Raw genomic sequence first — 23,339 nt, 5'->3', positions numbered from 1 at the left:
TGAGTTAAGCAACAATTTCAAATGGAACCATATTAAGAGACAAAAGACTAAGATTAGGTTTCTGACAGGGATACCTGACCTTCAGTTGGCCAACCAATCAGTTGTGATTATAATGATATGCCTGCTGTCCCTATGGGTACAAGAAGGCCCTTCCCAATCTCAGGAGTTACTGATGCTGAAACACAAAAGTTCCAGCATTTAGCCTCTGAATTGTTCATAAGTTGAATGAATGATTCCAATGATAAATGGGGGTATTGGTCTCTGACATCATCATTTGTTAATTTAATAGTCATATTCAGATACTCAACATTAAAACAAACAAAGAAACTCTGCTAATTGCAACCCAGTTTTAATAAATCAGAATTCTCTCATGATGGTTTACATTAGTGGGCAGAATTCTGTGGTCATTCGAGGATTGAGTTGAAAAGGCTCTGCAAAACAAAACCTCAAAAATGGAGGAGAAATTAATTTTCTACTTGCCTTTTAAAGTAGAGATATTCTTGAATGATAATCTATTAGCCCTTAAACATCAAATTAACATCACCTCCCGATTACCAGGACTAAAAATGCTGCTGTTGTCAGTGAATAGATAGAAAGAGAAACACACTAAAACTAAAGCTAGCAATTTGACTGCTTGACTAAAACTTTGGTCCTTTTTTGTTTCCTCCTTATTTATCTTTTTCTTTTAAAAACTTGTATCAGCTAATTATTTACACATAAATTCTTCCTTTAAACACATCTTCACTTGGTGACATTAGGAGATGTGCATCATGCCAGGTTATAAACTTCCTGCCCTTGAAAGTTGATGTCTAGAAGAAGACATTATTATTTCTGAAAACCATGACAACATTAATTGCTTAAATCTGATTGTGAAGTGTGCCACAAAATATAAATACAAGTACTTTGGGACCATATGAAAAAGGGATTTGACCTAGTCAGGAGGAAATAAGATTCAAAAAGAAAAAAAAGAATAAAATAATGTTGGCTGAGTTTTTGTTTATACATACATCTACACATGTACATATATACATATAGGAAGTATGTATTTCAAAATGAAAATTAAAATATCACAAGTTCTAGAGTTAGCTTATATAATGGTTCATATAAAATTCATAGAACAAAGGGAGAAAACAAAATTAAATTGTTTAATGCTTCTAATGAGGTTAATTAAATTGACCTCATGATCTTTTTATGAATTCCTTGTGATCTCTGAGTTTTAGAATAATGATAGAAGAGTCCACACAGTAAACATGATTAATAAAATATAGTCATGTGCTGCATAACAATGTTTCAGTCATTAGTAGACCACAGACTAATATGTGAAGGTGGTCCCATAAGATTATAATATCACATTTTTACTGTAACTTTTCTATGTTGAGATATGTTGAGATACAAAAATACTTACTATCGTGTTACAGTTATTTACAGTATTCAGTACAAGAACATGCTGTAAAGATTTGTAGCCTAGGAGCAATAGGCTATACCATATAGCCTAGGTGTGTAGTAGGCTATACCAGCTAGTTTTGTGTATGATGTTTGCACAATAACAAAGTTGCCTAATGATGCATTTCTCAGAAAATATCCTCATCACTAAGTGACACATGACTGTATTGGTAACTTAACTCTTTTGCAATGAGATAGTGACTTTTTAGCACTCCAGTAATCTATAAGCTTAGTGAACTGAAGCAATGACATTCAGAATGTTGCCTGTCACATTAGTTTCTCTAGCTCAAAGAAATAGCAGGCGTTTTAAACCTGACACCCATGAACAAATGTAAGGAGATCCAAGAATCTCCTGAAATTATATTCAAAATTCTTAGTACTTTTCCCCCCTTGGAGAGAAAATGTATATAGCCTTGCTTAGCTCCTCAAAGTAGTCTGTGACTCAAATTATTATAACCTCTATTGTAAAGTGCACTTATGTCTTACATAAAGATACTCTCTTAATGGATGAATTTTAATTGAATGAACATATTTGTGGGATAGCTAAAGAAGTAACATTATTCCAACATAAGAATTCAGTATGTAAAAGTATCAGTGGTTCAGTAGTGTGCTGGTACTGGCTTGGACTGGCTTATAAAAGCTTATTGTTAAATATTTAGGACTTTTGCAGGCCTGTTGTCAAATGATTGATAGCTTGAAATCAGTCACAGTGAAAATATTTATATTGCAGAAATTGGCAAACACCACAAATCAGGGCTTTTTTCCTCTCCCAGCTAGCTGGCTTATCAGCACACCACTAGCTATTAATATGCTGGTATTCTGCCATCTTGTTGTAATATATGTGATTTGTTTTTAGAATAAATGCCAATAACACTGTTATAATTATAGGCCACTTAAAGTTGTGGTTAACTCATTGAAAAAAATAGTCAATGGACCAGATATTTGACCCAGAGGTACCAGATAAAATAGGCTGAAGCATGCTAATTATGACATGAAAGCCTCATCAGCATTTTGTAATTAACCTACAGTGGAAGTATTACTGTGGAATGCTGTCCATTAATATTAGTGCAGAAAATAGCAACAGATCTACTTATCTTTCGTATACATCTGTTTTTAAATATCCCACAGGATTCACTGTAAAAAGATGCAAATATTCCACATTCTCCTCTACTTAGCTGAAGACTCTTTTTCTTTAGTATGTGGAAATGCACAATAAATACATTCTAGTTTTCAGATTACTGACTGAAAGGAAATTTACAGTCATTCTTTCACTATCTCTTCTTAGCTGTGGCCCTGATTCAATACAGACATGCAGCCTATTTTGAACCCCTACGTACATTATGAATTTTATAGACATTTAGAAAATGAAGGAGCCTTCAGGATTATCTCGTTCAACAGTTTTTTATGTATCAGTAATGTTAATTGAGACTTTTCTAGCTACTCTACTAAGAGCTTTACATTTATGATCTATTTTAACCTTACCAAGAGATGGACACTATTATAATTCCCATCCCATAGAACAAAAATACATTGAAACAGAGGACTTAAGTGATTTGCCCACAGTTACACAGCTAATAAATGTTGGAGATGAGCTTTAATTCAGCCAGTTAGTTCTAAGTCTAGACCGCCAGCTCTTAGCTACAAATCTATACCAACTTTCTAAAGCACAAAAAGGAAATATGGCTTGTCTGAGATGAAACAATGAGTCAGTAGGTTGATATCAGGACTGATTTATCCTGACTTGGGCCCATGGTTCCTTCCATACGTCACTACCTTTAATGAACGAGGAGTACCTATAGCCTGTATAATTTAGAAAATAAATTATAATATAAAAAAGCATACTTCTTCAATGTGTAATAATGATCTTTGGGTCTCACTTAAGAGAATTTCATTAATAGGTTTATCTATCTAATTTGATTAGCTTTTTTAAAAAAGCTTGTATTCCTTATACACATACCAAATTCTTGACAGCAGAAGGACATAGCTTTAAAATATGCTAGGTAACTGTTGGGTGGCTCACACTGGGATTCTTAAAAATCTAAAATCATGCTTTGACTGAAATTGAAAGAAGGTCTTAGAATTCAGTCTCAAACTTCACCCTATAATTTTTACCTACTGGAGTGTCATTTCCTAATGGTGTAAAAGAAAAAAAAATTGCACTGGAAACTTCTTAGTAATGGCAAGCAAGGTTTATTCAACACAATTACAATGGGGGAGAGACTAGAGCCATAGGTGAGAGAAATTGAACTCAACTCCAAATATGACCGAAACAAGTGGGGATTTATAGCCTATAGTCAGGGTGAGGGAGACAATAAAAATTGCCAAGAGGAACTTTATTAGGTATTAGGAGGCTGAGAGAGTTGATTAGATGAAAAACACATGAAAAGAAGCCTGGCTGAATATCAAGGTCTATAAAATAGCTTAGTAGGATTCTAGCTAAAACTGGCCTCTGCAGGCCAAAGATGGGGGCCACAGAGAGGCCTAGTAAAAACAAGGCTCAAAGGAGCCTGACTAAAGTTTGATCAAGGAGCGATTCCTTGTCAATTGTGAGCCTATGAGCTGAGGATGGCAACAGGAGAAACCCAGGGTAGATGGAAAAACTCTTCAAGTGTTATAAAGTGCCAGGTTCTGTAATATGATTCTTAGAAAAGTTGTGACTCACCTAAAATTCTTCTCTCCACCTTCTTCTCAACTTGTCTCTTTGAGAAGTTTTCCATGACCATATTTTCTCTTATCATAACTCTCCTTAGGGTTCTCCAGGGAATGAGAACCAGTAGGATGGATGAATGAATAGATAGATAGATGGATGATGGTGATAGATAAATAGATAAAAAAGAAAGGAATAAAAGAAAGGAAAGAGAAGAAGGAAGGAAGGAGAGAGGGAGAAAGAAAGAAAGAAGAAAGAAAGAAAGAAGAAAGAAAGAAAGAGAAAGAGAGAGAGAAAGAGAGAGAAAGAAAGAGAGAGAAAGAAAGGAAGGAGGGAAGGAAGGGAGGGAGGGAGGGAGGGGAAGGGAAGAAGGAAGGGAAGAAGGAAGAGAAGAAGGAAGGGAAGAAGGAAGGGAAGATTGGCTCAGATGATTATAGAAACTGAGAAGTCCCAACATCTGTAGTTGGATATCTGGAGACCCAGGAGAGATGAGGGTGTAATTCCCGTTTGAGTCTAAGGACTAAAGACCCAGGGAAGGCAATGGTATAAGCTTCAGTTCAAGGACAGAAGAACAAAGTTCCATCCCAAGCAGTCAAGCAGGAGAACTTCTCTCTTACTCAGCATTTTTGTTCTATTCAGATCTTCAGTTGGTTAGATGAGGCCCACTCACATTAGGAAGGGCAATCTCTTTTACTCAGTCTAACATTCAGATGAATTTAAATGTTAATCTCATCCAGAAACACCCTCACAGGCACACCCACACTAACGTTTGACCAAAATGTCTGGGTGTCTTGTGGCCCAGTCAAGTTGACACATAAAATTAACCATCACAGAACAAAAACATATCTCAAAATAATAAAAGCTATTTATGTCAAACCCACAGCCAATATCATACTGAATGGGCAAAAGCTGGAAGCATTCCCTTTGAAAACCGGCCCAAGACAAGGATACCCTCTCTCACCACTCCTATTCAACATGGTATTGGAAGTTCTGGCCAGGGCAATCAGGCAAGAAAAAAAAGGGAGGGATATTGAAACAGGAAGAGAGGAAGTCAAATTGTCTCTGTTTGCAGATGACATAATCCTATATCTAGAAAACCCCATCATCTCAGCCCAAAAGGTCCTTAAGCTGATAAGCAACTTAAGCAAAGTCTCAGGACACAAAATCGATATGCAAAAATAACAAGCATTCCTATACATCAACAATAGACAAGCAGAGAGCCACATCATGAATAAACTCCCATTCACAATTGCTACAAAGAGAATAAAATACTAGGAATACAGTTAACAAGGGATGTGAAGGACTTATTCAAGGAGAACTACAAAGCACTGCTCAAGGAAATAAGAGAGGACACAAACAAATAGAAAAACATTCCATCCTTGTGGATAGGAAGAATCAATATCATGAAAATGGCTATAATGCCCAAAGTAATTTATAGCTTCAATGCTATTCCCATTAAACCACTATTGACATTCTTCACAGAGTGAACAGGCAACCTACAGAATGGGGGAATTTTTTTTCAATCTACCCATCTGACAAAGGTCTAATATCCAGAATTTACAAGAAACTTAAACAAATTTATAAGAAAAAAAAAATCCATCTAAAAGTGGGTAAAGGACATGAACAGACACTTCTCAAAAAAAGACATTTATGCAGCCAACAGACATGCAAATAAAAGCTCAATATCACTGATCATTGCAAATCAAAACCACAATGAGATACTATCTCATGCCAGTTAGAATGGCAATTATTAGAAAGTCAAAAAACAACAAGTGCTGGCAAGGCTGTGGAGAAATGGGAACACTTTTACAATGTCGGTGGGAATGTAAATTAGTTCAACCATTGTGGAAGACAATGTGGCCATTCCTCAAGGATCTAGAACCAGAAATACCACTTGGCCCAGCAATCCCATTACTGGGTATATACCTAAAGGAATATAAATCATTCTATTATGAAGATACATGCACACATATGTTTATTGCAGCACTATTCACAGTATCAAAGACATGAAATCAACCCAAATGCCCATCAACAATAGACTGGATAAAGAAAATATGGTACATATATACCATGAAATACTATGCAGCCATTAAAAAAATGAGAACATGCTCCTTGAAGAGACGCAGATGAAGCTGGAAGCCATCATCCTCAGCAAACTCACACAGAAACAGAAAACCAAACACTGCATATTCTCTCTCATAAGTGGGAGCTGAACAATGAGAACACATGGACACAGGGAGGGGAACAACACACACTGGGGCCTGTCGGGGGGATGGGGCAGGGAGAGTTATCAGGACAAATAGCTAATGCATGTGAGGCTTAATACCTAGGTAATGGGTTGATAGGTGCAGCAGATCCCCAGGGCACACATTTGCCTATGTAACAAGCCTGCATGTCCTGCACATATATCCCGGAACTTAAAGTAAAATAAAATTTTTAAACAAGTATCCATCACAGTAACTCACACATACTTTCACACAATTGCTTCTGTGGCTCCTAGAGATTTTTCTCTAGTCATTTCATTTTCTGTGAGTCTGCATGATTCATGCTTAGTATGAATAGTGTGTCTTCCCCACCCCCAATTCCTGACACAGTCACTAGAAACACCCTCTCACCTCCAGGCCATGATTTTCTACCTCAAAAGATCACTTACCTTTTAAATTAAAAAATACATTTAAGTTATTAACACCTGTGTATTGATTTATAGATTTTTTTCTTGATGGAAAAAAATCAAGATATTATAGAAAAGGAAATTATATTTGCATGTTAGATTCAGTCTCCAGTGTCTGAAGACATTTTTGATTGTCTTTTGATGTCTGGTAGGTAGAGGCCAGGGTTTCAGTGCAACATCCTGCAACGTCCAGGATGGCCCCCAAAATCATCTGACCCAAAATTTCAATAGTGCTGAGGTTGAGAAACTCTGGTCTAGAGGAAAGACAGTTAGATGTTCTTAGAAGGGAATTTGATTTTTTGTTGAAAAAGAATTTCCAAACTAGAAAGGATCTTAAAGAGTGTACTCAAACTGCCTTTCTTCAATGACAGAGGAATCAAGATTCATTACTTGCATAATGTGCCTGAGGTGTTGCAGCTGCTCAACTCAGAGGAAGATCTAACACCTATGTCTGCTGACTACCAGTGCAAGACACATTCTTGTTTCCCTGCCCATAAAATAGAAATCTGATTAACCAAGAATATTACCTTAATAACTTTTCAAATGAGAAATAATTTAAAACTCTTTAGTTGTAAAATTTATATCTATGTTAGGCAGCCTACAACATGGACCCCTGCAATGATCCCCACTTTTTGGTATTCACGTACTTGTGTAATTTCTCTCCTTGAGTGTGGGCTGGACTTACTGACTTTTTACTAACGAATAGAATATAGCAGAAAGGACAGGATGTCCTTTTTATTTTGTTTTATTTTTAGACCGAGTCTCACTGTGTTGCCAGGCTGCAGTGCAGTGGCGCCATCTCAGCTCACTGCAACTTCCACCTCTCAGGTTCACATGATTCTCCTGCCTCAGCCTCCTGAGTAGCTGGGATTATAGGTGCCACCACCACACCCGGCTAATTTTTGTATTTTTAGTAGAGACAGGGTTTCATCATGTTGGCCAGACTGGTCTCGAACTCCTGACCTCAAGTGATCCGCCCACCTCGGCCTCCCAAAGTGCTGGGGTTACAGACGTGAGCCACTGCTGCCCAGCCAGGATGTCACTTTCAAGAATAGCTTACAAAAAGACTGACCTCTCTCCTGGGCATACCTCCCTCTCTCTCTCTCCCTCTCTTGGACAGTTCTCTCTGAAGAAACCAGCTGCCAGTGAGCTTGGAAGCAGACCCTTCCCTGGTTAAGCCATAAGGTGTCTGCAGCCCCAGTGGACACCTTCACCATAGTCTCGTGAAAGACCCAGAGCCAGGGACACCCAGCTAAGCTACACTTGGATTTCTTACCCACAGAAAGTGTGAAATAATAATTTTTTAAAAAGTGTTGTCTTAAGCCACTGGGTATTGGTGTAATTTAAGTTACTGTTATTACAGTACAAATTTAATAATCTTGAAATTATTTAGGAGGAGGAGAAGAACTCAAGTATTGGCATATCTTTACAACACAGAAACTTTCAAGCCACCTTGGGACTGTTTTATTTTGAATTAAATTAAATTAAATGTAATGGGACCATTGTAGAATTAACTTTAATGTCATTCAGCCTGGACCTACTCTGGGCATATTTGCTGCTGATAAAACCACTTTAATTTGTATGTTTTTAATTCTCTGGCCATTGCAGAAAAAGAAAAAATAGAAAAATAAAATAAAACCTGGTTGCCCATAATTTCTACTGTGTTTATGTATGCACCGGAAGAAACTGTAATTTACAAACTGAAAGAAATAGTACAACATCTCGTTGGTACTATTTTTACTTGCATCTAATGGATGTGCAAAGGAAATGCTGAAGACTCCCTAGAGATACTGAAAAAATACTTTGCTACCCCCAAGTGGACATGTAAGTTATATTTACTGAAATAAAATGTAACATTGGCATTGTCATCCAAAAAACAGATATGAAATGATTATACAACAGACTCAGAATCTCAGAGCTGGTAAGAATTTTAAAATTTAGAACTTTAAAATATAGAACCTTAGAACTGGTGAGATATTTGAATTCCCTCTACAATCTATCTTATGCTTGTACATTTTTTCATTATGTAAGTTTGCTGGCTACCAAGGCAGTTCATTCTTTTTTCAGACAGCTTAATTTGAGTTGTTCTCATAAGTCTTTATTTCTCTTGAAAACTGCCTGCAAACCATGCAAGATCTTTCATGTCATCTATACCATTCTTAATGTTATCAGTGACTTACAAAAAGGGAGATACTATAAATTTCCAGACAGCATATTTAAATAACACAGAAAACTGAATTTTAATCTTTCTTGAGTGTAACCCTAAAAAGTCCTCCAACTATTGTTTCCTTATGTAAATGATTCAACCAATTCTGACACACAAAGGGCCCCTACAATCTTTCAGACTCTCCAGGTTTTCTAGATCTGGTTTATGAGTCATGTCTCAGAGAGTTCAGTTTGCCAAAATTTCAAACTAAAAGTCTAGGCCAACTCCTTATCTGTGTCAGAGGTTTCCAAAGATGATAGGTAGCATGATTTAACTCAAGCATAGTTATCAGCCTGGAGTTTTACTCCAGCCTTTTCTACTGAGTAGGGCAGAACTACACAACAGCTTAAGGACTCCTTTTGCTTCTCCAGCTAACGTTGAGACCATTGTTTCTCAAATTATGATCAGTGGACTACCTGTTTGTGAACCAAGTGGGAGTTTAAAAAAAAAAAAATGCAGGCTCCTGAGTCTGCTGAAATGCAATCTTTCAGCTGGAGTACTGTGATGGGAATTATTATTAATCAAAAATCTCCAGTAAATTCTTATGCCCACTAAAAATCGAGTGGGTTGTTTCCAGAAGATTGGTCTCACTATGAGTTCTGTGAAAAACAAAGGATATTGAAGTCAGATAAGTTAGGGAACGTCAGCAAACTGTAGGGAAAGAATGTACTACAGCATCCTGTTACTGTGCCTGTTACTTTTGCTCATGCCTTTTAATTGTCTGTCAGCAGTAAAGAAGGAAGAATTATATATCATATTATTCAGAGTTTTGGGATAGTGACTGGACTGTAATGATGATTCGATGCAATCACTGTGTCTTAAAAGCATAAACAAGGCTGCAGTGCTCTCCCACACTTCCATTTACACAGCTGTTTCTGTGCAGATGTGGCTGACTGTTGTCTCTTCTTTCTCTCTCCTCCAGATACATAAGTTAGACCAAGGCGGGTGAAGACCTCTGCCATATTGCTCTCCATGCATTTACTCAGCTTCCTTTATCCATGAGCCTGGCATGAGATAGTGATATTTAAAGACTTAAACCAGGGGAAGATAGGAAGCCCCTTGTATGCCTTAAATTACATATTATGTGTTTTAACATTATCATTTACAGGGGAGCCCTATATTGGGGCATTGGCTACTTGAAGAACTATTAATAAAATGGTTTTTCCTTATAGATTTTACTTATCCAGAATTCTATGAAAAGAAGAGGTGTCTTCCAGGACAGGATCTAGGCATTTTTAGAATTCAGAACTAAATTCCCCTCCTAATTGCCCTAAGATCTTATCTTTAAGCCTACAAAGAACACTTTACCTTCCTTTTAGAGACTCATAATTCATAGTGGCACATGTAAGCCTCCATGAGTCCTACACATTGAATAAATTTGCTTACCCTCACTTAATCTGAAATTTTCCAATCCTGTGTGCTCATGGTACCCCACTGAGGTAATGTCACTGAGGGCACATTTTGGGAAATGTTAGTGTAAATGAGGAAGTCAGCAAACATTTTCTCTAGAGAGCTAGATAGCAAATATCTTAGGCTTTTACAGCCATATACTTTCTGTCACAACTACTCAGTGCTGACATTGTAGCACAAAAGCAGGCATTGACAATATGAAAATTAATAAGCATGGCTGTGTTCCAATAAAGCTTTATTTACAAAAACAGATTGGCCTGTGGGTTGTAGTTTGCTGACCCCTGGTATACACTAAAAACAGTCAAGTGATTTTTTGTTTGCTTTTTGTTTTTCTGTCATTTTTTCTTCTAGGTCCACAACCTGATTCCATTTTTAAAGCCTTATTTCTTTGATGAGGAAAAATATTGGAGGTAAAAAACAGAATCGATTCATCTTTTTAACATAAAACAATTAGACTTTGTTATAGCTTTCATTTTCATTATTTTGATTATCCCCACCTTTTCCATCTGCAACAAGGCATTCTTGCCAGGACAACTGGCTTTCGGGAAAGTAAAATTCAGAAGCACTAGGCAGAAACCCAAAATGGGAGAAAACAATGTCAGGGCCAAGAAAGGACAGGCAAGACAGAGAGAGAGAGATCCTAAAACGGACGAGAGAGCCTTTGCCCCAGTGTGTTTCTACTGTTTTTCCCCCGTGCCTCCCTCTAGAGCCTTTACTTTAAGCAAAGTGGCCTGGCTGGTCTCCCCGGAGTCCGTTTTGTCCCTCATCCATACAGAAGGTCTTTCTTTTCCCTGAGCATAGGGAGAAGTTAATGGAATGGAGAGAGGAGACTAAATAAGTCAATTTCTTCCTATCTTTTGTGTGTTGTTTTAAAAATAATATGTTAATACTTTAAGTAATTATTCATTTCACGTTATAATCCTTATAATCCCCTCTCATGTATATGCTTCTTTTTTACTAGCAAAATTGCATCAATCTATATTCTCTGTCTCCACATCCTCATATTCCACCTTTTCTTGGAATCACTTCACTCAGGCTTTTCTTTCCATTGCTCCAGGAAAGCCACTCTCATCAGGCTCACCAATGACCTCCAGGTATCAATTATTTATCCTCTTCTTGTTCAACTTCTCAGCAGCGTTGATTTTTTTAAATTCTCCTCTCTATTGAAACACTTTCTTTCTTGACTCCCTGAATACCACTGTCACCTTCTGACCACTTCTCAAACATTTCTGCACTACACTCTAATCCAAGCTACCTTCTTCTCCCACCTGGTCTATCAAATAGCTTCTTAACTGGTTTTTTTTTTTTTTTATTCCTCTCTTGCTGCCCCCACTTCTGACTGTTCTCCACGGAGGAGACCCTCCTGGTTGATTTGATGCTTTAAACCACCTTAATCTGTTCAAAATCTACTAATGGCATGCCAACATATTTAAAACAAAACCCAGACCCACTGCATGGCCTACAATGTAAAATGTGGTCCCAACAACCCTCTGCCTTCTCCCCCATCCCACTGCATATGAGTTACACTAGGCTACTTCTGGCTTATTTATCATGGCCTTTGCACTTGCTGTTGAGCTTACCTGTAACATATTTCTCCCAGGTGCATGGATGGCTTGCATCTTCATTTCATGCAGAGCTCTATTCAAGTGTCACATCTCAGAAAAACTTTCTCTGACCAACATTTTTAAATTAACCACTCCTTCTTCACTGTCTGTCCCATTTATCCTACTTTAATTTTATTCAAAGTGCTTATCACTTCTAGTTATATATTTATCTGTTTGTTGTTCTGTGTGCCCCTGTAGAAAATAAGCGCCCCCAGGGCTCTTCACTACTGTATCCCCAGCATTTAGAATATTTCCTAGAACACAGTTGGTTGGTAGATATTTGTTGAATAGGCTTGGTACTGGGACATAAAACATTCGTAAGGTATAATACTTTGTATTAAGGCTATATAAATCTAATCCAAGATGTGGAATAGGAAATGGTGGAGAGTCATGCATACAACTACAAAGATGCAAGACAGAGTATCTGGTATCCAAAAAGGAATAAGTAAAATTTTATGAGAGCATGGTTCACTTCAAAATTACCCCTATGACTAGGGGAAGGGTTTATGGAGAGGATGACATTAAGCTTAGAACATTAGATAATGCATAGTATTTTGTCTGAGAAAGGAAGAAGGAACAGCATGAAAAATGCTAGAAAGGTAAGAAAGCATCTTCATTCATTTATTTAATGAATATTTATTGAATTTCTATTATAAGCTTGCTAGGCATTGTTTTAAATGTTGGAGATTCAGGAATTGAATACGAGAAGAATACAAGTTACAACCTCAAAAAGTTTACATTCTAAGGAGAATAGTCAATAAAAATAAGCAAAGAAATATACAAATAATTTTAGATTATGACATAAGCAGGGTTATAACAACACATTGGAGGATGGGATAAAGAGCTCAAAAGAAATGGGGAGAAAATTAAGGCACTGCTTGGGACTGACTGACCACAGAAGTTCTCTAAGGGAAATTCTAGAACCAAAAGATGAAAAGGAGCCAGCTCTGTGCAGAGGTGAAGGAACATCATACCAAGATGAGAGAACAGCAAGGTCGCAGGCCCTGGAGTGGGGAAGTGAACAGTCATTCACATGTTCACTGACTATTTCTGGTTTCCTACCTCACAGGCACAATGTAGGATTGCTCTTCCTTGTTCTTGAATTAGATGGGGACACATGACTAGTTCTAGCCTCTAAATTGTAAGTAGAAGTAATGAGTATCAACTGCTGATACAAGATCTGCCAGAGGATGTTTTCCCTGTAAGATAACAACTAACAATTGTTGAGATCAATGGCAGCTTCATCATCCTAGATCCCTGAGTGACTGCAATAAACAGACCCCCTCTGTGATCCATAGTAAACAGACAATAACATTTGGGTACTCTGTGTGTGTGTGTGAACACATGTTTTCTTTCTCTTGGGTAGTTATCTAGGAATGAAATTGCTGGGTCATATGGTAACTCTATGTTTAAGAAACTGCTGAGACGTTTTCCAAGTAGCTATATCATTTAACTCCCACCAGCAATGTATAAAGTTTCCAATTTCTCCACATCCTCACCAATACTTGTTATGTCTTTATTTTTATTTGTTATTATAGCCATTCTAGTGGGTGTGAAGTGGTACATCATTGTGGTTTTGACTTGCATTTCCATAATTAACACACAATTTTGTTTATATCGGGCAAAAATAGGTGCAAGGAGACCACTGAAGAGGCCCTTTCAAAAGATCAGATGACAGATGACAGACAAGGTGGTAACAGTGAAGAGGGTATGAACTTCCACACAGCACAAAGGATTTGCCCAAACATTGTGCTAAGAGACGTGACCAAACTTTAGCCTGGCTGCCACCTGCACTATACCATGTCCCTTAAGGTGACACACAATGCCACCAAACCATGAAATATACATTGTTCCAACCCACAATCCCAAACCATTTTCAGTAATTCTTCACTTACTGCCCTCTGTAATTTTCTATTGCTCCACAGCTCCCCTAATCTTTTTTTTTTTATTTCCTCCTTTTTACTTCCCCAGAGCTCCTTTGTGTTTTCTCTGTTTTCCCTTTAAAACCCTCTGTCACATTTGTCTTAGCTGGAGTTGAGCTCAGTGTATACTGTGTCTCTCTCCCCTATTGAAGTAGTCTGAATAAAATCTGTCTTGCCAACTTTAATAAATGTCTAGTATTGGTCCCTTTTGACAAGGGAAAGAAGGTATATTTCAGAAACAGAATGAAATGTCATGCTGAAGAATTATATGCATGGAATGAAAGTAAGTAACAAATCAAGGTTGACTTCTGGGTTCTTGGGTTGAGAAGCTGAGTGGGTGAGGGTGTCAATTACTAAGATGAGAAAGTGTTGAAGAGGAACCTGAAAGAAGAAAAAAGAGAAATTTTAAAACATTGTTTTGAAAACGTGAATTTGACATACCTATAATATATCCAATTAGAGATAGTAAAGAGTCAGCTGGATATATAAATCTGGAACACAGGAAAGAATATAGTATTGTAGTTATAAATTTCAGGGCCATCTTTGTCCATTTGGCATTTAAAGTCATGGAGTGAATGAGGTCACTGTATGTGAATGTGTAGACAGAGAAGATCATCCAGAACCAACAGGTAGAGAAGTCTAACAACTAAAGGTAGGATTGAGAAGAAAGAAACAGCAAACAAAAAGACAAAAAAGGATGATTAAAGAGGCAAGAGGAATATTAAGAGAGAGTGGTATTCTAGAAAACAAAAGAACAGCTTCAAGAAGAGGTCAATAGTAAATGGTGAAAAAAAGAGTTCAAAGAAATGTCCACCTGTTTTGGCAACAGGATTATCATGCACAGAAAAGGTTTTGGAGAAGTAGTGATGGTAAAACAAGATTGGAGTAGATTAAAGAAACAGTGGAAGACAGGGAACCTGATGCAATGAATACAGACCACTCCTTTAAGATTATTTACTACGAAGAAGAAGAGAGAAATAGGATGATGAAGAAGTAGAATGTGGATCATGGGAGGGCAATGTAAAATGTGAGAACCCACAGTGTATTCATATGCAATTGGAATAATTTGGTTAAAAGGAAGAAACTGTGCTGTCAGAGGTAGGGGAAACCACAGAAGTGAATCATTGAGGAAGTTAGTCTCTGGCACCGAGAGCACAGGAGACTGACCCTTGGTAGAAGCAATGAAAAGATGGAAAACATAAATATAGATCCAAACAAAGGTATGTTCTGGATTTGATAATGTGTATATGAGAAAGTCCCCCCTGCTTCGATTTGTTCAGGCAAGGTTATCAGATAAGGGGACAGGGATGGTAAGACACCTGAGGGAGTAAAGTATGAAAGAATTGCCCTGACAAGGAGAAGCCATGCTTACCAGGATGAAAATTCTAGGCAGTGTGAGGTCCATTTGAAGTCTGACATCTTGAAATTAGGCTGCAATGGGTCACCCTACCATATGTGTGTTTTTCATTTGGGTACAAATGCTCATCTGTTTAAATTCAGGTTCGGACAAGGTAAATAATTAAATTCAATCTGAATTGGGTTTAGCCATACCAACATATCAGAGGGCTAGAAAGGCAAGGTCATTGAGGATGTTTACAAGGGAATGATTACCATGATGAACAAGAGCGTCTAAACTGGGTAAAAAGGCAAATGTAGGTAAAAGAATAGTCGGGTAAAATGATGAGGTCAATGCATTGGAGACCCAGCTGGGGTGAAAATATTGTTGTAGAGAGAGGACTAGATGAATCAAGACAAAGAGCACATAAGTTGGCAATCAGGGAGTAAGATATTTGAAATAAAGATTTCAGAGGTGACACAGTTACTGATGATACAGGTTGAGCACTCCTTTATCGAAATGTTTGGGGCCAGAAGTGTTTTAGATTTCAGATTTTTTTCAGATTTTGGAATATGTGCACTGTACTGATTGAGTATCCCAAATCTGAAAATCTGAAATCCGAAATGCTACAATAAGCATTTCCTTTGGACATCATGTTAGCACTCAAAAAGTTTTAAATTTTGGAGCATTTCAGATTTATTTTGTGAATTTCGGATGCTCAACCTGTAATAAGGTCTAGGCAATAGTGGGGAGGAAGGCAAGAACACTGGCAGAGATCAATGTGATCCCAGTGGCTCATCTTCTAAGAAGTTAAAGTTATCAGACATTCTGATGGGCACACAGCTTCTGCAAAATTTTTACATTGTATTTAAATTAAGAAGTACATGTTCTTAGCCTACAAAGGCTCAACATTAAAGGCCAAACCCTTGGGTTGCAGATATTTTTAAAAATCTGAAATAAGTTGTCACAACAATATTGAAGTCTGTGAGAATGGTGCTCTGTGAAATTGTCACTGCACAGCTTGTGTAGCTGCATACGGCAGCCCTGCAACCAATGGTTAACCTCATCAACAGTCTAGTCCAGTTATTCTCATCTGGGGATGATCTTCTCTCTCAGGGAAGACCCCAGGGGGATATTTGGCAATGTCTGAAAACATTTTTATTCATCATAACTTGTGGAGACTGTTATCTAGTGGGAGAACTGATATCTAGTGGACAGAGCAAAGACACTGCTAAACATCCTACGATGGACGTGACAGCCCCGCTGCCTCCTGCAATAATATCTGGCCCAAAATGTCAAAGTTAAACTCTAGTCCTAGAATCTGAGCATTCCCTTTCCTTTCCTCTTACCAGGAAGACATATACATTCTTCAGAAGCAAAAGACCACAGTGATTTTTGTATCACTATGGAGCATAGAGTTTGTACAGACTCCTATCTCTGACCCATTCCCTAATCTCTCCTTTTCCTCCATCCACCTATGTTTCTGATGGCAACTTGTTTTCATCCCTAGCTGAAGATAGAGAAAGCAGCTGTAATCACTAAGTCATTCAATTAATTACGTGATGCATAAAATTAAGGTAATTAAGAAGGAAGAATTAGGTCAATCCTTCTCAATTGGCTATACTCAACTTATCTTGTAAGCTGTTAGTCTAACTATGAAGCCTCCTTGGGCTCTGAAAAATGCCCCAGTGGTATTTCTTGCCTTCTCTGACATTAGCAATTTGCCAAAGGGCTTGCAATGAGAGTTCTATGTTAAGTATCTAATACCTGCAAGGCCAGTTCTGAACACAGTCCTGGCCCTCCTAATCCACAGGTTCTGTACCAACCATGCGTTGAAAATATTCAAATTTTTTTAAAAACTTAAAAATAATAATAAAGCAATAAAAATAATACAAATAAAACACTACAGTGTAACAACTATTTACATAACATTTACATTGTATTAGAAGTATTGTAGAGATTATTTAAAGTATACGGGAGGATGTGCATAGGTTATATCCAAATTACCACAAATTTGATGGCTTAAAACAACAAAAATGTATTATCTTATAGTCCTAGAATAAGAGGACTTGAGAAGTTCAAGATCAAGGTATTGGCTGGGCCCTGCTCCCTCCAAGGCGTCTAGGGGAGAATCCTTTCTTACTTACATCTTCCAGCTCCTGTTGCTCTAGGCATTTGACTTTCTCCAATAGAACTCTACCCTCTGCCTCCATCTTCACATGCCCTTCTCTTCTTCCTGTATCTTCTCCTCTTTTTCTTTTATGAGGACACTTGCCATTGGATTTAGGGACTACCCAGATGATCCAATATGATCTCATCTTGATATCATTAACTTAATAGCATCTGCCAAGACCCCAAGTAAGGTCATATTCAATATTGCTGAGTGTTAACATTTGGATATTCCTTTTATCTTTTTTTTTTTTTCTTTTTTGAGAGAGAGTCTTATTCTGCTTCCCAGGCTGGAATTCAATGGCAAAATCTCAGCTCACTGCAAACTCCACCTCCGGGGTCCAAATGATTCTCATGCCTCAGCCTCCTGAGTAGCAGGGACTGCAGGCATGCACCACCATACGCAGCTAATTTTTATATTTTTAGTAGAGACAGGGTTTCACTACGTTGGCCAGGCTAGTCTCGAATTCCTGGCCTCAAGTGATCCACTCATCTCAGCCTCCCAAAGTGCTAGGATTATAGGTATGAGCCACCGCGCTCAGCCAAATTTGGATATTTCTTTTTAGGAGGTACTATTCAACCCACCACAGAACGCATGATCACAAAATGATTAGAAACTGATAATCTGGATATTTTACCAGTCCACCAATAGAACCATCCATTGGTGATGTTTTCAACTTGCCTACCACTTCAATAAAAAAAGACATAAACCAAGCAGAGGGTGAGGTACTAGAAAGGCACACACCTTGCCATTTCTTTAACCACTTAGCCTGGGGACCTCAAGGATGACTTCAATGGCCTTTCAGAAGTGCTTGAATAAGTTGGTGGAGGTTCAGAAGAAAAGAAGCATTTAACTGAGAGGCCAATTATATTAACCATCTTAAAGCCTTTTAGAATCACTCATTAGTACAGCTCTATTTAGGTGAACAGAGTAACAAAACAGTGCCATTACCCTTAGGAAAGTGAGAAGAGTCAGGGGAATGCATTTTAAAGGCAATGAAAGCTCAGTGAGATTGATGGGCTTCACAACTACTTCAATATGTTCACTTCACTACTTTATAGTTTTCAATGAGTGTCCCCCAACTCCATTATGTTTATTGGATGAGTGCCAATGGACACTGGAGGTAAGGGATAATAAGAATTATGTTACTATTATCCTTAATATTAAATTGTATAATGCTGCATCATCAAAATATGAAGAAAATTATATTTAATATATAATCACTTTTAATCACTATTTTTCAAAGCCTAAGTTAGATGAAAAGCTATTCATCTACCATGAATCACTGAAATCTTTCAAGCCAGATAATATCTATGTTATGCTTCTCTGAGCTTGTAACTAACTATAAGATTATCTGAGATATATGTGAAGATATGTGCCAAAGACAGATGTGACTGAAATATATTCATAGCCACAAAATAAAGTAATAAGTGTTTAGTTCAGTCCTTGATCCTCATCAAATTATTAACCTAGCAAGATACCTTTTTCTCAGTGAGCTTCATTGTTTCATTTTGTCAAATTAAGGGCATCATCTCTGGAGTCATGCAATATATGCCCAGAAAAAAATAGAATTTCAAATTCATATAAGTTTGGAAAGTGCTACAAACTATTTATCTTTCTTAGATATTCATAATTCACATTTGAACACTAATGGTTCTGAGAAGCCCTGAAATAAAAGCATATTTCTGTAAGCCATTTTGCAGATATCAGTAAACTCTAAAGTTTACATGAAAAGCTAACCAACCTTAAATAACTGAAATAAAATGGAAGAACAAAGTTTGAAGACTTCCATTACCCAATTTTAAGACTTACTATAAAGCTTTAGTAATCAAGATAGTGTGGTATTGGTGAAAGAAAAGAAACATAAATCAATACAACAAAATGAAGATCCCAGAAATAGACCCACACAAATATTGTGAACTAATTTTTTTTTTTTTTAAATAGAGTCTCACTCTGTCACTCAGACTGGAGTGCAGTGGCACGATCTTGGTTCACTGCAACCTCTGCCTCCTGGGTTCCAGCAATTCTCCTGCATCAGCCTCCCAAATAGCTGGATTACAGGCGTGCACCACCACACCCAGCTAATTTTTGTATTTGTAGTAGAGACGGGGTTGCACCATGTTGACCAGGCTGATCTCAAACTCCTGACCTCAAATTATCTGCCTGCCTCGGCCTCCCAAAGTGCTGGGATTACAGGCATGAGCCACCACATCCGGCCCTTGTGAACTAATTTTTGACAAAGGCACCAAGTTAATTCAATGGAGAAATGATAGTATTTTCAATAAATGGTGCTAGAACAATTGGACATCCATATGCAAAAAAATAACCTATCCACAGATCTCATATCTTACACAAGAATTAACTCAAAATGGATCATATAAATGTAAAAGCAAAACTATAAAACTTCCAGAAGAAATAATAGGAGAAAATATATGAAAATTTGAATTTGGTAATGAGTTTTTAAATACAACACAAAAAGCACAATCCATGAAAGATAAACATTGGCAAGTTGGTCTTTACTTAAACTAAAAATTTCTGCTCCATGAAAGATAAACATTGGCAAGTTGGTCTTTACTTAAACTAAAAACTTCTGCTCCATGAAATCACTGTTAAGAGCAAAAAGACAAGGAATAGACTAGGAGAATATATTTGCAAAATTATATCTGATAAGATACTTGTATCTAAAATATACAAAGAACTTTTAAAACTCACCAATAAGAAAAAGAAACTAATTTAAAAATGCACAAATGATGTGAATAGATACTTCACCAAATGATATGTTAACATTATATGTCATTAAGGAAATAAAATTAAAACAATGCGATACTACCACATACCTATTAGAATAGCTGAAATCTTTTGAAAAGGAAAAAATAAAAAATCTTGATAATAAATTGCTAGCAAGGATGACATGCAACAGATACTCTCATTTATTGCTGGTGGGAATGCACTTTGGAAGACAGTTTGGCAGTTTCTCACGAGGCTAAATATAGTCGTACCACAGTGTCAAGCAATCACACTTCTAGATATCCAACTGATTTGACAATTTATTTCCACACAAAAGCCTGCACACAAATGTTTAGAGCAGCTTTATTAATAATCTTCAAAAACTGGAAGCAATCAAGACATTTATTAGCTGCATTGATAAACCAACTGGTATACCCAAACAATGGAATACTATTCAATGATAAAAATGAATAAACTATCAAACCACTTAAAGATATAGATGAGTCTTAAATGCATATTGCTAAATGAAAGCTACCAGTCTGAAAAAGACTGTGTGCTGTATGATTTCATTTATATAATGTGCATAAGAGTTAACATAGTAGGCCTGAGACTATTAACCATAGGAAAACCTGCTTGCAAGGTTGCTCTTCTGCTAGCATCTGGGAACCTGGATGTAAGAAGAGTTTCCACCATTCCAAGGACTGATAAGAGTGGCTCACTTTGCCTTAACTACTCATGCAAACAATATGGTGTATGTTGAACACCTGCTTCCCTTCTAGATGTCTGGAATTGGGGTATATATTAGGCATGCAAATTTTTTAAAAAATTAGGAAGTAGGGGAATCCCAGGATGGAATGCAGAATATGGCAAAAGACTTTAGTACAAATGCATAAAGCCACCTTATTCAAAGGGGTAGGATAAAACTAACGTTAGAAATTAGTGGAATCTATAAGATCAAAAACAAAAGAAACTATACATAAACAGTATACTCTGGTTGATAAAGTTTTTTTCCCAGGGAGTAGAAGTCAAGTCTGAAACCTCTAAGCATATATACTGGAATTCAACAATTAACTAATTGGATGACAGATGATGGAAACCAGGTTTTCATTGCTGAAGTTGGAAACTGCAGAAAAGCAAGGGGAAGGCTAGAATGTTGTAAATGAAGGATTAGAGTTGGAGACATCAATGTGAAATTATGTTTTGCTTAATATAAATATAGATGTTACATACAGAAATATTTATAGATAGGTATACATACATCAATTAATATAAACATATACTTTTTTTTTAATCTGTCAGCTGAGAGTTCCTAGAGGCAGTGGCACACAAGTTTCAAAAAGCATATATAGCCCCCAGGTCTCGGTTTCTAATACTATTCATATATTAAAAAACAGACTCCTTGGAAAATATCTGATTTTAGTACTAGAGCAGAAAATACACAAAATTAGCCTGAAACATCTTATGTCATAAAGTAAGCACATGCTAAAATGAACAAAACAAAAACAAGAACAAAACAAAAACAAAAACAAAACAAAGAAAAAACCACAATGATGAAAGTATGTCAAAAGAACATAGGAAGAAATTTAAGCTCCTAGTAGCCAAAAATGGAATAATTTGAGCAACAAAATAAAATTATATTGAATTATAACCCAATATATAAAGTAAATATCTATGAGTCTATATTGATATAAATAAATGATGAAATTAATAAATGGAAGAGAATAGGCAAATCTCCCATGCTGAAAAATTCCAAATGCTTTATGTAGATACTCTGCCCCAAGGAGATAGAGAATAACTTTCTACACATTATATATCAACTGCACATAGTGACTTCCTTCCAAAAATTACAGTACTGCAAAAAAAACAAGAGTAACTCTAAAGTGGGGAAAATTAACAAACACTACCAAAGCCAGTTAACCAAGATTAACACCAACAATGGTTAAGTCATCCTGATAGTATATAGCCTTAATATGATGTAATGAGAATAGCACTTTATCTACACAGTCTTACTCCCAAAAAAGTCATAATCCCAGTCTAATTGTGAGAAAAATATTAGACAAATTTCACTAGAGAGTCATTCTACAAAATACATGACCAGTACTGTTAAAAACTTTCAAGATTACCTGAAACAAGGAAAGCCTGATAAACTATAGTAGCCAAGAAGAGTCTCAAGAAACATGCCATCTTAACGTAATGTGCTATAGTGAATGGGGTCCTGGAACAAAAAAAAGATATCAGACCCCCCGCAAAAAAAAAAAAAACCTAAGAAAATATGGATAAAGTATAAACTGTAATGAATAATGATGTATCAATATCAGTTCATTAATTGTTAAAAATGCACCACACTAATGTCAGATGTTAATAACAGAGAAAACTGGTTGTTATGTATGGAAACTCTGTATTATTTCTCCAATGTTTTTGTAAATGTAAAACTATTCTAAAATAAAGTGTTTCTTTAAAAACATATTTATATCTGTTTATCCACAGTTTTTCAAAGCTATTTGACCAAAAATCCTCCTTTTTTTAAATTCTGTATATTACCTACTAACACCCAGTAGAATTCTCATCTTGTAGACAACTCTTTGGAAAACGTTGAGTAAGATGGCTGCTAAGAGTTCTTCCAACTTTAAATCTTTGTCTCAGAAGCTTGGACTAAAAAATACTTGGATGTATGGTACATCATTTCCAAATGGCTACATGCAAGTTACAACTTCCCAGGAGTAAGAGAATAAAGTAAGAGAATAAAAACCCCCACCCACCTCATTGGTGTTGGTTGATTCTGGTTCAGTGTCCTTGAAGTTTTCCCTAAAACGCTCAGTCTGCTATCCAAATTTCAGCTCCCAATCTTCTAGGATATACAGTGCAAGCACGACTGTCTTCTGTTGTTAGCAGGTCTCTTGTTTGAGAGAGCTATTTTTGTCCAGGTGTGTACCCAAGCAGCACGTGCCTGACCTTTCCATTTGGATCTAGCTTCATGTTGCTTTATTATACTCAAGTATCATGTGGGTTCAAGCCATGGTTTCCCTTACAAAGTGGAGAGTTTGGAAGCATCATTTTACCCAAGAGCCTCTGAAAAGGAAATCATGCTACTTACCCAAGACCTTTTCATGAGAATATTGCCACAGTCAAATGAGAGGAAAGATGGCAATAATTACTGTGAACTGCAAGCACTTACCTACCTTTGAAAGGATGATTCCCCTACA

The 23,339-nt window shown here is 36.8% G+C and overlaps 1 long non-coding RNA gene across 1 annotated transcript in view; it reads right to left on the bottom strand.

The window, feature by feature from the left end:
- LOC134810119 (uncharacterized) overlaps nucleotides 1-23,020 on the bottom strand; it is a 354,765-nt gene extending 331,745 nt beyond the window's left edge. Inside the window, exon 1 of the long non-coding RNA XR_010157371.1 lies at nucleotides 22,896-23,020. This is a non-coding gene — a long non-coding RNA (uncharacterized LOC134810119). The remainder of the gene's footprint in view (nucleotides 1-22,895) is intronic.
- Nucleotides 23,021-23,339: the final 319 nt, after the last annotated feature.

The sequence above is a fragment of the Pan troglodytes genome, chromosome 4 (genome assembly GCF_028858775.2).
Source record: "Pan troglodytes isolate AG18354 chromosome 4, NHGRI_mPanTro3-v2.0_pri, whole genome shotgun sequence".
Taxonomy (NCBI): domain Eukaryota; kingdom Metazoa; phylum Chordata; class Mammalia; order Primates; family Hominidae; genus Pan; species Pan troglodytes.
The sequence above is the reverse complement of the archived record's forward strand: the minus strand, read 5'-3'. Positions and strand labels throughout refer to the sequence as shown.